The following is an 18,772-nucleotide window of genomic DNA, read 5'->3' as shown; positions in this document are numbered from 1 at the left end:
TACGAAGAAAATGCGAAAGGCAGTTGCTCTCCCACAACTTCGGAAACCAGAGAAGTTTTCCTTTATAAAAATGAAATAAGTCTAAACCCTAAAGAGTCTCATCAAGAATTAGTTCTTGATCCTTGTAGTCCAAGAAGCCAGATAACTTCATCCAACTTAGAGATTTCATTGCTTTTAGATAAGTTCTACTTAAATGAACCAGGATTCGGCCCTCTTCATGATCTACAAGGGGGGCTCAGTCTTAATGAACTCCTCATTATGAAAGATGAAATACGGGAAGAATACCCAACTATTTTCAAATATCCATACTTGTTTGAATATATTCCAAAAGAGAAACGACACATTGATAACTCAGATCCTCCATTTACTGGAAATTTGTTTAACCCTAGCAGAAGGTTAAACGTCTATAGAGAATTCATTAGGCACCTCTATTTCTCAGATTTTTCGTTTTCAAAATTTTAAATAAGTCTATTAAAAGAGTTGCGTGATCAAGTTCGTTCTCTTCACAAACTGTTAAAGGAATGTGAGAAAAATATTTTTATCAAGTATCGGGATGAAGAAATCGACCTCAAATTTGATTTAGAGTCATTTGTCTGTTTTCTACCTCATATCGATGATATGGAGTTTTCTCAAATTCATATCAACCGTTATGTCGCCGCAATGATTTATGAATTAGAATTTTAGATTGAAAGTAAAAAACCTAACCCTATTTCAAAATACGGAGATCAAGATTTCTTCTACTTTGATCCAGCATCATTCCTCATTAAAAGATTAATCAAAGTTTTTCCAGATTCAACCGACGAAAGAATACATCATAATTTCTTCACAAAAAGAAGGGAAATATATTCTGAACTCGTGCAAATCCTCACTACGTCAAAATTTCCATTTACAACTCGCAAAGAAAGGTCATTCGACAAATATATGAAAATTTAAAATTTACTATCGGTATTCCTGACTCTGTGGAAGATCTTTTATTTCAAGACACAGTGTCAAAACTTCTTTTTAAACTTAATTATCGGGATACTGGACCAAGAGATGGAATTTTAAACATTAAGAAAGTTAGAAGGGATTAGGTTAAACTTATGGACGACATCAGGATTTTACAAAAGCGTGAGCGTAAAATGCTAAGTGATTTCAAAATATTCTCAGTACACTCCGCTGATTTACTCTGGATGGTCAAAGAAGCTTTAAACATGTCTTTCTTTCCGCGTCATTTCTGGAACTTAGTAGTGGAACCTGTGTAATTTGTGTTATTAATAAAAATAAGAATTTTTATTTTACTCTGTCCATTTATCTTTTCTTTTAAATTTTAGTTTAACTTATAAAAATAACCGAATTAAAATCCGAATCAAAATTTTAAAAATCTTTCATTAATTTAGTGATAAAATTTAAAATTTTAAAATCTAAAAAAAATATTGTGAGTCGGATCGGAGAAATAAGCCCGTGCGCCACACGAGCCCATTTTTCTTTTTCCATTTTCTTCTTTATTTCTTTTCTTTCTTTCTTTTTTTCTTCTTCTCCTCTTCTTCTCCTCCTTCGGCCGTAACTTCACCCACACTCACACACACCAATTCTTGACCAATTTTAACGAATCAAAGCTCGAATCCAAGTCTCTCATACCTTCTAAACTCATTGCCGCTGTTAATTTCGCAAAAAATGTACTCTTTCACGGTTAAAAATCAAATTTTTACTTAGGGTAAAAATTTTGACTTTTGTAAAAATTTGTGTTTTATGCCCAATTTTGATTCCTTGCATGCTTAGTTAGACAATGTGATTGATATGAGTTTGTTTTTAGGTTCGATTGAGAAATTTTGGTTCACTTTTGGCATACGATTCGTGAATTTGTGTTCTAGGCTAGAAATTGATGAAATTTTTGGAATTGTGATGTTTTGCTAGCTCATTTAGGCTTAGTGATTCACCTAAAACACTTAGGAATAAGTTTTAGAACAATTTGAGATCATTTGATTGAAAATTGCAATTTTGATAAAAATGTACAAACTTAGGCTTTCGATTATTCCTAATGTTAAAATGTTTTTAAAACTTTGGATAACTTGAAAACTAGTTAAAATCAAGATATCATTGACTTATGAATGAAATTGGAACCTAGTCTTTGATTTTTCTTATTATGTACATTTTGATTAAAACGAATATTTTTCGATAAAAATGGTTTTAAATCATGACTTAAGGACGTTATAGGAAAAGTTTGATGTTTAAAAATATTTAAGGTAATTAGAAATTATCATTATGATCCTTGTATGCTTAAAAATCATCCTACTTTGAACAAAGTTGCTTATTACGACTAACTCGCAATAATTATTATTTTAGCATTATTTGTTGCAATCACGGGTACGCTTTGAATTTTGCTTAAAATATGTTTATAGTTAGTTTGACATTGTTTGCAGTAATTTTGGCAATAATTGACGATAATAGAGATATGGAAAGTGTCATTTTTAAAGCCCTCATTTCAAAATTTTATTCGAAAATTATATGCACTTTTTCATTCATTCTTGTTATACTAAGTCATATTATTTTGGAACATAATCTACATTGTTTAATTATTGCAGATGCCACATAGATATCATCTTCCCGACGAGTACGAGATACCCCAATCTATCCACGGGCAGGATAACCCGGGGATATACGAGCCATTTATGAGAACTTGGATTAATAAGCAAAAGGGAGATAACAAGTACATTAATTGGGAAATAATGGAACAATGCGGGTGGGCAGACGAATTAAGAAATCTGTTAAGTTTTCGAACAAGTGGAAATACACACAGCACATGGTTAAAGTTGTTTGAGATAAATAAGCTCGTGTATCAAGAACCGTTTGCAGAGTTCATGGCTCCGTGGGAATTTGAGGAAAATGTTGATTCAGAAGCGTATAACAGCCGTCCTTTATCCACTTTGGCCACAAAAATGTCACTCACCATCTCACTCTTAACTATACAAGAATTCTCATGTGAACCGCCCAATATTCAAGCGAGGGTACACTATTTTGGACCCTACATTCGATCATCAAGCTTTCTGGCACACCTACACCACTGATCAAGCAGCCTGGAGGTCAGGGAAAAAGGCCTCCAGTTTCATCAACCGAGTTCACTGACTCCTTCATCACCTTTTGAGGAAGATACTCTTCCTGAAGACTCAGCATGGTTGAGTCGTCACCATTTTCAACATGCAGCTTATGCACTCCATATTCTATAACCATAATATGCTGGTTGCATACCTACTAGCTCAACCATTTACCGTTGAGAGATATGCACCACGCACGGTTGAGCCAGTTTTAGGGGTTGTAGTCACAAAACTACTTAGGCAAATGCACATTTTGGGAAGTGTTGAGGCGATGGGTTATAGGTGAGAAACTGAGTTAAAGGAGATAGGATACAAACTACTACACAATTGTTAGTTCATTCAGGTACGGGATCAGCAGTTGATAGTTTGGGCAGACCCAGCAGTTGCAGGTTCAATCGATCGGACTGTGCCTAATGTGATAGTCAGAGGTTTTAGGCCTGACCCTAGGACAAGGGATGGCAGGAGACGAGCTCGTGGTTCATATGAACCAATTGATGAGGATGATCCCATGTTACATGGTGAGCCCACTGATAGTGACACCCAGAGGCACTCACCAGCACGTCAGGCGACTCAGCCATATTAATCATTATCACATGGGAGATATTCCTGGGCCAGATAGGTGGTTTGCTGAGTCTGCGATATTCCAGAACCTTTAGCACTTCACGTATCATGCAGGAAGGCAGCTTAACGTGCCACCATATCCTTGGAAACATCCTTTGATTGTTGTAGTGACCCGAACTTTTCCATGTTTTTATATATTAAATGAAATTGATATTTACATGATTAAATGTTTCCAATATATTAAGCAATCAAACTTGTTAAGACTTGATTAATTGAAATAGGTTTCATATAGACAATTGACCACCCAAGTTGACCGGCGACTGACGAACGTTAAAACTTGTAAAAACTATATGATGACATATATATGGATATATATATATATATATATATATATATATATATATATATATATATATATATATATATATATATATATATATATATATATATATATATATATATATATATATATATAGTTAACATGATATTATGATAAGTAAACATATCATTAAGTATATTATCAATGAACTACATATGTAAAAACAAGACTACTAACTTAATGATTTTGAAACGAGACATATATGTAACGATTATCGTTGTAACGACATTTAATGTATATATATCATATTAAGATATATTAATACATCATGATATCATGATAATGTAATAATTTAACATCTCATTTGATTTAATAAACAATGGGTTAACAACATTTAACAAGATCGTTAACCTAAAGGTTTCAAAACAACACTTACATGTAACGACTAACGATGACTTAACGACTCAGTTAAAATGTATATACATGTAGCGTTTTAATATGTATTCATACACTTTTGAAAGACTTCAAGAAACTTATCAAAATACTTCTACTTAACAAAAATGCTTACAATTACATCCTCGTTCAGTTTCATCAACAATTCTACTCGTATGCACCCGTATTCGTACTCGTACAATACACAGCTTTTAGATGTATGTACTATTGGTATATACACTCCAATGATTAGCTCTTAGAAGCCCATGTGAGTCACCTAAAACATGTGGGAACTATCATTTGGCAACTAGCATGAAATATCTCATAAAATTACAAAAATATGAGTAATCATTCATGACAAATTTACATGTAAACAAAATTACACATCCTTTATATCTAATCCATATACCAATGACCAAAAACACCTACAAACACTTTTATTCTTCAATTTTCTTCATCTAATTAATCTCTCTCAAGTTCTATCTTCAAGTTCTAAGTGTTCTTCATAAATTCTACAAGTTCTAGTTTCATAAAATCAAGAATACTTCCAAGTTTGCTAGCTTATTTCCAATCTTGTAGAGTGATCATCCAACCTCAAGAAATCTTTATTATTTACAGTAAGATATCTTTCTAATACAAGGTAATACTCATATTCAAACTTTGATTCAATTTCTATAACTATAACAATCTTATTTCGAGTGGAAATCTTACTTGAACTTGTTTTCGTGTCATGATTCTGCTTCAAGAACTTTCAATCCATCCAAGGATCCTTTGAAGCTAGATCCATTTTTCTCATTTCCAGTAGATTTATCCAGAAAACTTGAGGTAGTAATGATGTTCATTACATCATTCGATTCATACATATAAAGCTATCTTATTCGAAGGTTTAAACTTGTAATCACTAGAACATAGTGTAGTTAATCCTTCTAACTTCACTTTTGAAATCAACTAAACACATGTTCTATATCTATATGATATGCTAACTTAATGATTTAAAACCTGGAAACACGAAGAACAATGTAAAACCGGACATACACACCGCGGGCTGTTTTGGGTTAGTTAATTAAAAACCATGATAAACTTTGATTTAAAAGTTGTTCTTCTGGGAAAATGATTTTTCTTATGTACATGAAACTATATCCAAAAATCATGGTTAAACTCAAAGTGGAAGTATGTTTTCTAAAATGGTCATCTAGACGTCGTTTTTTCGACTGAAATGACTACCTTTACAAAAACAACTTGTAACTTATATTTCCGACTATAAACCTATACTTTTTCTGTTTAGATTCATAAAATAGAGTTCAATATAAAACCATAGCAATTTGATTCACTCAAAACGAATTTAAAATGAAGAAGTTATGGGTAAAACAAGATTGGATAATTTTTCTTGTTGTAGCAACGTGAAAATTGGTAACAAATCTATATTAATCATATCCTAGCTAACTTATATTGTATTATACATGTATTCTAATATATTATGTAATCTTGGGATACCATAGACACGTATGCAAATGTTTTGACATATCATATCGACCCATGTGTATATATTATTTGGAACAACCATAGACACTCTATATGCAGTAATGTGGGAGTTAGCTATACAGGGTTGAGGTTGATTCCAAAAATATATATACTTTGAGTTGTGATCTAGCCTGAGACGTGTATACACTGGGTCGTGGATTGATTCAAGATAATATATATCAATTTTTTTCTGTACATCTAACGTTGGACAACTAGTTGTAGGTTACTAACGAGGACAGCTGACTTAATAAACTTAAAACATCAAAATGTATTAAAAGTGTTGTAAATATATTTTGAATATACTTTGATATATATGTACATATTTGTTATAGGTTCGTGAATCGACCAGTGGCCAAGTCTTACTTCTCGACGAAGTAAAAAAGCTGTGAAAGTGAGTTATAGTCCCACTTTTATAATCTAATATTTTTGGGATGAGAATACATGCAGGTTTTATAAATGATTTACAAAATAGACACAAGTACGTGAAACTACTTTCTATGGTTGAATTATCGAAGTCGAATATGCCCCTTTTTATTAAGTCTGGTAATCTAAGAATTAGGTAACAGACACCCAAATTGACGCGAATCCTAAAGATAGATCTATTGGGCCTAACAAACCCCATTCAAAGTACCAGATGCTTTAGTACTTCGAAATTTATATCATATCCGAAGGGTGTCCCGAAATAATGGGGATATTGTTATATATTCATCTTGTTAATGTCGGTTACCAGGTGTTTATCATATGAATGATTTTTATCTCTATGTATGGTTTGTATATTGAAATATGAAATCTTGTGGTCTATTGTTACGATTTGATATATATAGGTTAAACCTATAACTCACCAACATTTTTGTTGACGTTTTAATCATGTTTATTCTCAGGTGAATATTAAGAGCTTCCGCTGTTGCATACTAAAATAAGGACAAGATTTGGAGTCCATGTTTATATAATATTATGTAAAAACTGCATTCAAGAAACATATGTCGATGTAATATATTTCTATTGTAAACCATTATGTAATGGTCGTGTATAAATAGTATATTTTAGATTATCATTATTTGATAATCTACGTAATGCTTTTGAAACCTTTATTGATAAAATAAAGGTTATGGTTGTTTTAAAAATAAATGCAGTCTTTGAAAAACGTCTCATATACAGGTCAAAACCTCGCAACGAAATCAATTAATATGGAACGTTTATAATCAACATGAACGGGACATTTCAGTTGGTATCCGAGCGTTGGTCTTAGAGAACCATAAAATTTACATTAGTGTGTCTTATCGAGTTTGTTAAGATGCATTAGTGAGTCTGGACTTCGACCGTGTTTTCTTTAAAAATGATTGCTTAACATTTTTGTTGGAAACTATATATTTTTAACATGTGAATATTATGTAATATATTAATCTCTTAACGTGTTTGATATTATGTGATATATGTCTACCTCTAGAACAAGTCCCATTGACTCACCTAATAATAATGAAGAGTTAAATGTAAATTGGAATGATTCGTGGACTAATTCACAAGTTCCCGAAGAGGAACTTGAAGAGGAGTCGGAACCGGAAGAAGAATCAGAACCGGAAGAAGAATCGGAACCGGAAGAAGAAATAGAACCAGTGGGGGAAATAATAAAACGGTTAAGTAGAAGAAAATCCTCAACCAACCGACCAAAGTTAATTATGGTCAATGGTGTTTCCGCCAAGGAAGCAAAGTATTGGGAGGATTACCAATTCTCCGATAAATCGGATCCCGACAAGGATTCCGATGATGTTATAGAAATTACCCCAACACAATTTAATAAGGAAAAATAGAACAATAAGGGAAAGGGCATAAAAATAGAGAAATTTGATTCTAAACACGATGAACTTTATATGTATCGTCAACACCCGTATTTCTTAAGTTGTGACAATAACCTGGGAACCTCTAAACCACCAGGTTTTTCTAAACCAATGTGAAAAATGACAGCTCGTATTAGGGGAACATCATATATCCCTAGAAACTTGGCAAAACAAACCAAAACCGAAGAAGAAGAAACGAGCGAGTCGGAATAAGATAGTTGTATTCGTGTGGTGTAATATATGTAATATAGTGTGCTTATGCTTTATGATATATGTAAAAATTGCTTGTATTAATAAGTATTTTTTTATGAATCTAACTCTTGTCTATTTTACAGTATAAAAACACAAAATGGATAGACAACCCAATAATTTAAGAGACCTACCCGGAGACATGATTGATGAAATCTTGTCTAGAGTCGGTCAGAATTCCTTGGCACAACTATTTAAGGCGAGATCAGTTTGTAAGACATTCGAAGAACGTTCCAAGAATGCCTTGATTTATAAAAGGCTTTCGTTCGAAAGATGGGGGATATCACATTGGGAAATCCATAAGTTACGATGTGTTTACTTTGACGCATATATTGCGGGGAACCCAAATGCTATTTTACGCAACGGGTTAAGAAATTATTTTGACTCAATATATCTGAATATAGGACTTTGTGATTTAGAAAAAGCGGCTAACATGCAACATAAAGAAGCATGTTATGCTTACGAGTTAGTAATGTTCGCTTCTCACCAAAGTGAGAACAAGAACATCGGGCTACAACTATTAAACAAAACTTTCCCACAAGTGACGAAGTCGGTAATTGGGGTAAGAAATGAGGTTTTTAGGTTATTACGAGACTGTTGGTCATTACGTAACCTTCATCCTTTTGACGACGTTACAACACATTGTCTTACTATCGGTCACAACGGTTATGTTCCACAAAACCAAGGATGGAAAGTGGTATTAGTAAAACCAGAATGCATGACTTGTTTCTGGACGTATGAATTACGTATCTTTATTACCTTTGCTGAACGCCTTATTTATTAACTAGAATTATCTTCGCAACTACTTTGTATCAAAGTTTTATGTGCTATATTTCATGCAATATGTAAAAAAAAGCGGTATTGTAAGTTTGCAAGTTATTGTATAAAGGTTTGAATATGATATTTTTTTTTTGTGATTAGTTTTTCATATAGAATTGTAGTAGTTGAAATGGTATGTTAGCTACTAAGTATGAACTTAACGGGTAGGTACTACCCGAATTAAAGAGTATAAAATGCTAATATGAAGAAAGAGCTCTTATAAATAAGTTCATATTACGCTACGAAATACTATTGACTACTCTTGATATTTTATATGATTAACTCGTTTCATTTGACTATTTTGAAGGAAATGGCACCGACTACTCGACACACCTTGAATATGAGCGAAGAGGAATTTCGTGCCTTTCTTGCTTCAAACATAGCCGCATTACAGGCTGCGCTACATACCAAAAATAACTCCGAATCTAGCAATACAGCTAACGGCGCAAGAAATCGTGTAGGATGCACCTACAAAGAATTCACTGCCTGTAAACCTTTGGAATTTGATGGAACCGAAGGACCGATCGGATTGAAACGGTGGACCAAGAAGGTCGAATCGGTGTTTGCCATAAGTAAGTGTACTGAAGAGGACAAAGTGAAGTACGCTACGCATACCTTCACAGGTACTGCGTTAACATGGTGGAATACCTATCTAGAGCAAGTGGGACAAGATGATGCTTACGTACTACCGTGGTCAGCATTCAAGCACTTGATGAACGAGAAGTACTGTCCCAGAACCGAGGTCAATAAGCTCAAGACAGAACTTAGAGGGTTACGAACCCAAGGATTTGATATTACCACGTACGAAAGGCGATTCACAGAATTGTGCCTATTGTGTCCGAGAGCGTTCGAAGATGAGGAAGAGAAGATCGACGCGTTTGTGAAAGGATTACCGGAATGAATCCAAGAAGATATAAGTTCACACGAGCCCGCCTCCATACAACAGACATGTAGAATGGCTCACAAACTAGTGAACCAGATTGAGGAAAGAATTAAAGAACAGGCGGCTGAAGAGGCTAATGTGAAGCAAGTCAAAAGAAAGTGGGAGAAAAACGGTGATAAGGATCACCAATACAACAACAACAGCAATTACAACAATAATCGCAACAACTATCCCAACAATCGCAACATCAATCGCAACTACAACAAACGGCCCAACAACAACAACAACAACAACAACAACAACAACAACAACAACAACAACAACAACAACAACAACAACAACAACAACAACAACAACAACAACAACAACTACAACAATCATCCTAACAACAATAACAACCGCAACAACAACAACAATCAGAAGCAGCTATGCCAAAGGTGTAAAAAGTATCACTCTGGGTTCTGCACCAAATTTTGCAACAAGTGTAAAAGAAATGGTCATAGCGCGGCGAAGTGTGAGGTCTACGGACCAGGGGTTAACAGAACGAAAGGAACAAATGGTGTCGGAACGAGTAATGGCGGAGCAAGTAGTGTCGGAGCAAGTTATGCCAATGTAGTTTGTTATAAATGTGGAAAACTGGGCCACATTATTAGAAATTGCCCGAACCAGGAGAACACGAATGGACAAGGCCGTGGAAGAGTTTTTAATATTAATGCGGCAGAGGCACAGGAAGACCCGGAGCTTGTTACGGGTACATTTCTTATTGACAATAAATCTGCTTACGTTTTATTTGATTCGGGTGCGGATAGAAGCTATATGAGTAGAGATTTTTGTGCTAAATTAAGTTGTCCATTGACGCCGTTGGATAGTAAATTTTTACTCGAATTAGCAAACGGTAAATTAATTTCAGCAGATTATATATGCTGGATTCGAGAAATTAAACTGGGTAGCGAAATATTAAGATTGCTTTGATACCCGTAGAGTTAGGGAGTTTTGATGTAATAGTTGGCATGGAATGGCTGAAAAAGGTGAAAGCAGAGATCGTATGTTATAAAAATGCAATTCGCATTGTACGAGAAGAAGGAGAACCCTTAATGGTGTACGGAGAAAAGGGCAACACGAAGCTACATCTTATTAGTAATTTGAAGGCACAAAAACTAATAAGAAAAGGTTGCTATGCTGTTCTAGCACACATCGAGAAAGTACAAACTGAAGAAAAGAGCATCAATGATGTTCCCGTCACAAAAGAATTTCCCGATATATTTTCGAAAGAATTACCGGGACTACCTCCACATCGATCTATTGAATTTCAAATAGATCTTGTACCAGGAGCTGCACCAATAGCTCGTGCTCCTTATAGACTCGCACCCAGCGAGATGAAAGAACTGCAAAGCCAACTGCAATAACTATTAGAACGTGGTTTCATTCGACCAAGCACATCACCATGGGGAGCTCCTCTTTTGTTTATCAAGAAGAAGGATGGTACATTTAGGTTGTGTATTGACTACAGAGAGTTGAACAAACTTACCATCAAAAACAGTTATCCACTGCCGAGAATTGACGACTTATTTGATCAACTACAAGGCTGGTCGGTTTATTCGAAGATCGATTTACGTTCTGGATATCATCAAATGCGAGTAAAGGAGGATGATATTCCAAAAACTGCTTTTAGGACGCGTTATGGTCATTACGAGTTTATGGTTATGCCGTTTGGATTGACTAACGCACCAGCTGTGTTCATGGACCTTATGAATCGAGTGTATGGGCCATATCTTGACAAGTTTGTCATTGTTTTCATCGATGACATACTTATTTACTCAAAGAATGATCAAGAGTACGAAGAACATTTGAGAAAAGTGCTAGAAGTATTGAGGAAAGAAAAACTGTATGCTAAGTTTTCAAAGTGTGCATTTTGGTTGGAAGAAGTTCAATTCCTCGGTCACATAGTGAACAAAGAAGGTATCCAGGTGGACCCGGCAAAGATCGAAACTGTTGAAAAGTGGGAAACCCCAAAAACTCTGAAGCATATACGTCAATTTTTAGGATTGGCTGGTTACTACAGAAGATTCATCCAGGATTTCTCCAAAATAGCAAAACCCTTGACTGCATTAACGCATAAAGGAAAGAAATTTGAATGGAAGGATGAACAAGAGAAGGCGTTTCAATTATTGAAGAAAAAGATGACTACGACACCTATATTGTCATTGCCTGAATGGAATGATGATTTTGTGATTTATTGTGACGCATCAAAGCAAAGTCTCGGTTGTGTATTAATGCAACGGACGAAGGTGATTGCTTATACGTCTAGACAATTGAAGATTCACGAGCAAAATTATACGACGCATGATTTGGAATTAGGCGCGGTTGTTTTTGCATTAAAGACTTGGAGGCACTACTTATATGGGGTCAAAAGTATTATATATACAGACCACAAAAGTCTTCAACACATATTTAATCAGAAACAACTGAATATGAGGCAGCGTAGGTGGATTGAATTGTTGAATGATTACGACTTTGAGATTCGTTACCACCCGAGGAAGGCAAATGTGGTAGCCGACGCCTTGAGCAGAAAGGACAGAGAACCCATTCGAGTAAAATCTATGAATATAATGATTCACACTAACCTTACTACTCAAATAAAGGAGGCGCAACAAGGAGTTTTAAAAGAGGGAAATTTAAAGGATGAAATACCCAAAGGATCGGAGAAGCATCTTAATATTCGGGAAGACGGAACCCGGTATAGGGCTGAAAGAATTTGGGTATCAAAATTTGGAGATATGAGAGAAATGGTACTTAGAGAAGCTCATAAAACCAGATACTCAAAACATCCTGGAACGGGGAAGATGTACGAGGATCTTAAGAAATATTTTTGGTGGCCAGTTATGAAAGCTGATATTGCTAAATATGTAGGAGAATGTTTGACGTGTTCTAAGGTTAAAGCTGAACATCAGAAACCATCAGGTCTACTAAAACAACCTGAAATCCCAGAATGGAAATGGGAAAACATTACCATAGATTTCATTACTAAATTGCCAAGGACTGCAAGTGGTTATGATACTATTTGGGTAATACTTGATCGTCTCACCAAGTCAGCACACTTTCTGCCCACAAGAGAAGACGACAAGATGGAGAACTTAGCACGACTGTATTTGAAGGAAGTAATCTCCAGACATGGAATACCAATCTCTATTATCTCTGATAGGGATGGCAGATTTACTTCAAGATTCTGGCAGACATTACAGCAAGCATTAGGAACTCGTCTAGACATGAGTACTGCCTATCATCCACAAACTAATGGGCAGAGCAAAAGGATGATACAAACGCTCGAAGACATGCTACGAGCATGTGTTATTGATTTCGAAAACAGTTGGGATCGACATCTACCGTTAGCAGAATTTTCATACAACAACGGCTATCATTCAAGCATTGAGATGGCGCCGTTTGAAGCACTTTATGGTAGAAAGTGCAGGTCTTCGATTTGTTGGAGTGAAGTGGGGGATAGACAGATTACGGGTCCAGAGATAATACAAGAAACTACCGAGAAGATCATCCAAATTCAACAACGGTTGAAAACCGCCCAAAGTCGACAAAAGAGCTACGCCGACATTAAAATAAAAGACATAGAATTTGAAATTGGAGAAATGGTCATGCTTAAGGTTGCACCTTGGAAAGGTGTTGTTCGATTTGGTAAACGGGGGAAATTAAATCCAAGGTATATTGGACCATTCAAGATTATTGATCGTGTCGGACCAGTAGCTTACCGACTTGTGTTACCTCAACAACTTGCGAATGTACATAACACTTTCCACGTCTCGAATTTGAAGAAATGTTTTACTAAAGAAGATCTCACTATTCCGTTGGACGAAATCCAAATCAATGAAAAACTTCAATTCATTGAAGAACCCGTCGAAATAATGGATCGTGAGGTTAAGAGACTTAAACAAAACAAGATACCGATTGTTAAGGTTCGATGGAATGCTCGTAGAGGACCCGAGTTCACCTGGGAGCGTGAAGATCAGATGAAGAAGAAATACCCGCATCTATTTCCAGAAGATTCGTCAACACTTTCAATAGCTTAAAATTTCGGGACGAAATTTATTTAACGGGTAGGTACTGTAGTGACCCGAACTTTTCCATGTTTTTATATATTAAATGAAATTGATATTTACATGATTAAATGTTTCCAACATATTAAGCAATCAAACTTGTTAAGACTTGATTAATTGAAATAGGTTTCATATAGACAATTGACCACCCAAGTTGACCGGCGATTCACGAACGTTAAAACTTGTAAAAACTATATGATGACATATATATATATATATATATATATATAGTTAACATGATATTATGATAAGTAAACATATCATTAAGTATATTATCAATGAACTACATATGTAAAAACAAGACTACTAACTTAATGATTTTGAAACGAGACATATATGTAACGATTATCGTTGTAACGACATTTAATGTATATATATCATATTAAGATATATTAATACATCATGATATCATGATAATGTAATAATTTAACATCTCATTTGATTTAATAAACAATGGGTTAACAACATTTAACAAGATCGTTAACCTAAAGGTTTCAAAACAACACTTACATGTAACGACTAACGATGACTTAACGACTCAGTTAAAATGTATATACATGTAGCGTTTTAATATGTATTCATACACTTTTGAAAGACTTCAAGAAACTTATCAAAATACTTCTACTTAACAAAAATGCTTACAATTACATCCTCGTTCAGTTTCATCAACAATTCTACTCGTATGCACCCGTATTCGTACTCGTACAATACACAGCTTTTAGATGTATGTACTATTGGTATATACACTCCAATGATTAGCTCTTAGAAGCCCATGTGAGTCACCTAAAACATGTGGGAACCATCATTTGGCAACTAGCATGAAATATCTCATAAAATTACAAAAATATGAGTAATCATTCATGACAAATTTACATGTAAACAAAATTACACATCCTTTATATCTAATCCATATACCAATGACCAAAAACACCTACAAACACTTTTATTCTTCAATTTTCTTCATCTAATTAATCTCTCTCAAGTTCTATCTTCAAGTTCTAAGTGTTCTTCATAAATTCTACAAGTTCTAGTTTCATAAAATCAAGAATACTTCCAAGTTTGCTAGCTTACTTCCAATCTTGTAGAGTGATCATCCAACCTCAAGAAATCTTTATTATTTACAGTAAGATATCTTTCTAATACAAGGTAATACTCATATTCAAACTTTGATTCAATTTCTATAACTATAACAATCTTATTTCTAGTGGAAATCTTACTTGAACTTGTTTTCGTGTCATGATTCTGCTTCAAGAACTTTCAAGCCATTCAAGGATCCTTTGAAGCTAGATCCATTTTTCTCAATCCCAGTAGCTTTATCCAGAAAATTTGAGGTAGTAATGATGTTCATAACATCATTCAATTCATACATATAAAGCTATCATATTCGAAGATTTAAACTTGTAATCACTAGAACATAGTTTAGTTAATTCTAAACTTGTTCGCAAACAAAAGTTAATCCTTCTAACTTGACTTTTAAAATCAACTAAACACATGTTCTATATCCCTTCTAACTTGACTTTTAAAATCAACTAAACATATGTTCTATATCTATATGATATGCTAACTTAATGATTTAAAACCTGGAAACACGAAGAACACTGTAAAACCGGACATACGCCGTCGTAGTAACACCGCGGGCTGTTTTGGGTTAGTTAATTAAAAACTATGATAAACTTTGATTTAAAAGTTGTTCTTCTGGGAAAATGATTTTTCTTATGAACATGAAACTATATCCAAAAATCATGGTTAAACTCAAAGTGGAAGTATGTTTTCTAAAATGGTCATCTAGACGTCGTTCTTTCGACTGAAATGACTACCTTTATAAAAAAGACTTGTAACTTATATTTCCGACTATAAACCTATACTTTTTCTATTTAGATTCATAAAATAGAGTTCAATATGAAACCATAGCAATTTGATTCACTCAAAACGGATTTAAAATGAAGAAGTTATGGGTAAAACAAGATTGGATAATTTTTCTTGTTGTAGCAACGTGAAAATTGGTAACAAATCTATATTAATCATATCCTAGCTAACTTATATTGTATTATACATGTATTCTAATATATTATGTAATCTTGGGATACCAAGACATGTATGCAAATGTTTTGACATATCATATCGACCCATGTGTATATATTATTTGGAACAACCATAGACACTCTATATGCAGTAATGTGGGAGTTAGCTATACAGGGTTGAGGTTGATTCCAAAAATATATATACTTTGAGTTGTGATCTAGCCTGAGACGTGTATACACTGGGTCGTGGATTGATTGAAGATAATATATATCAATTTTTTTCTGTACATCTAACGTTGGACAACTAGTTGTAGGTTACTAACGAGGACAGCTGACTTAATAAACTTAAAACATCAAAATGTATTAAAAGTGTTGTAAATATATTTTGAATATACTTTGATATATATGTACATATTTGTTATAGGTTCGTGAATCGACCAGTGGCCAAGTCTTACTTCCCGACGAAGTAAAAAATCTGTGAAAGTGAGTTATAGTCCCACTTTTAAAATCTAATATTTTTGGGATGAGAATACATGCAGGTTTTATAAATCATTTATAAAATAGACACAAGTACATGAAACTACACTCTATGGTTGAATTATCGAAATCGAATATGCCCCTTTTTATTAAGTCTGGTAATCTAAGAATTAGGGAACAGACACCCTAATTGACGCGAATCCTAAAGATAGATCTATTGGGCCTAACAAACCCCATCTAAAGTACCAGATGCTTTAGTACTTTGAAATTTATATCATATCCTAAGGGTGTCCCGGAATGATGGGGATATTCTTATATATGCATCTTGTTAATGTTGGTTACCAGGTGTTCACCATATGAATGATTTTTATCTCTATGTATGGGATGTATATTGAAATATGAAATCTTGTGGTCTGTTGTTACGATTTGATATATATAGGTTAAACCTATAACTCACCAACATTTTTATTGACGTTTAAAGCATGTTTATTCTCAGGTGAATATTAAGAGCTTCCGCTGTTGCATACTAAAATAAGGACAAGATTTGGAGTCCATGTTTATATGATATTATGTAAAAACTGCATTCAAGAAACATATGTCTATGTAATATATTTCTATTGTAAACCATTATTTAATGGTCGTGTGTAAACAGTATATTTTAGATTATCATTATTTGATAATCTACGTAATGCTTTTGAAACCTTTATTGATAAAATAAAGGTTATGGTTGTTTTAAAAATGAATGCAGTCTTTGAAAAACGTCTCATATAGAGGTCAAAACCTCGCAACGAAATCAATTAATATGGAACGTTTATAATCAATATGAATGAGACATTTCAATTGTCGCCCATAGAGAGCCCAGAGATGCAGGGACCAGCTATCCGTGTCCACCACCACCTCCTCCTCAGCATCACTACTCGCAACTAACGGTTATTCCTTCCCCATCGCGAGAGTAGAGCACAGGGTTCGAGGTATTATCCTATGCTATTTTTGGGGACCCCCTCATTAGTACACATAGAGACACATCCTCCGCTGCTCAGACTTCTGCATGGGAATAGGTTGTGATCCAGGGTATGACCGATGATGTAACACAGGGTCTTGGAGGAATGGATGTGCATAATGACTGGGGTAGAGATCTGCATGAAGAACAGGGTTGGTGTACGGGGCCAATGATTCATAATAGCACCTCATTGTTCACTGGACTAATCGCACCCTTGGATGAGGTTCATTTCGTGGTATCTCCAGGAACCAACACTCCAGGTTGGGTACGGTAGTTGGCCACCGACGAATAGATGCGCGATGAAGGCCAGTCAAACTTGAGGCACCTGAGACAGCCCCGAATCAGTGTATCTTACTCTCTCCCTCCGCATATGCCAAGATCAGCCATGATTCTACTCTCTCTCTTTACTTATGATTATCTATGATGTTTCGATACTTAATTACATTGTTATCACTGTACGCCCAATCTTGGGCATAACTACTTTTCTACTATTATTTTGTATGATATTGGTTGAATAAATATGCATGAATAAACGTCACAAACAAACGACGATCGAGACCGAACACAAGATGGAAGCACGACTTGGAGCAAGGACACATTGAACGAGAATGGCACCATCACAAGATTAGACAAAATCATAATCGGCGAACCATCCATACACACCTTGCAACCATAGGGGAGTAATACGTCTTTACAACTTTTTCAATAGAATATACACAATATACTAGACCACTTTAAACACAAAGTGTGGGATTAACAACCCTGCCTACATAAACTTTAAATAACAAAATGTTTTTCAAAACTAAAGTGTGAGATACTTCGTGTCCCTAACATTGAGGACAATGTTACTTTAAAGTGTGGGATAGCAATATACTGCACATAATGATTCTCGCAAAATCCTCAAGTGTTGAATAAACTAAATTTTACACAAAATATAAAACTTTTCGAACTATAAAACACTTAGGATCCCAAATTTTATAAATGATCAAACAAAATTTTGTTACAAAATAGACAAAAGAGTAAAACAAAGTCGAAAACTTTTTGCGAAAACTGAACTAACTTTCCAAAAGTGCATTTCATAACCAGAGATGCAATTCTACCCATTATAATTGTTGTGAGACACCCCAAATAAGGACCAACAAGCACTCATTTTTAGTGCTTCACTATATTTCCGTTGAGTGCGCCGATGTTAGCATCTCTGAATTAGAACTTGCTCTTGATCTACATTTCGGAATCACACCTTTCGATGAGAATTACTAAGTTAGAAACCTTAGATATTCGTGAAGACAAAACACCCCCATCACATACCTTCATTTCCATTTTCACTCCAAGCCACCATAAATCCATCCATCCACCGCTACCTTTTCATTCACTTCATAAAATAAATTCCGATGAAATCATAACTTCCGAAAAATCTTCTGTAAAACCGCATTAGAAAATGCGAGCATCCAAGTCGAGTATACCGATAAAAAGGA

The sequence above is a fragment of the Rutidosis leptorrhynchoides genome, chromosome 4 (assembly GCF_046630445.1).
Source record: "Rutidosis leptorrhynchoides isolate AG116_Rl617_1_P2 chromosome 4, CSIRO_AGI_Rlap_v1, whole genome shotgun sequence".
Lineage (NCBI taxonomy): Eukaryota > Viridiplantae > Streptophyta > Magnoliopsida > Asterales > Asteraceae > Rutidosis > Rutidosis leptorrhynchoides.
Note: the sequence above shows the minus strand (reverse complement) of the source record.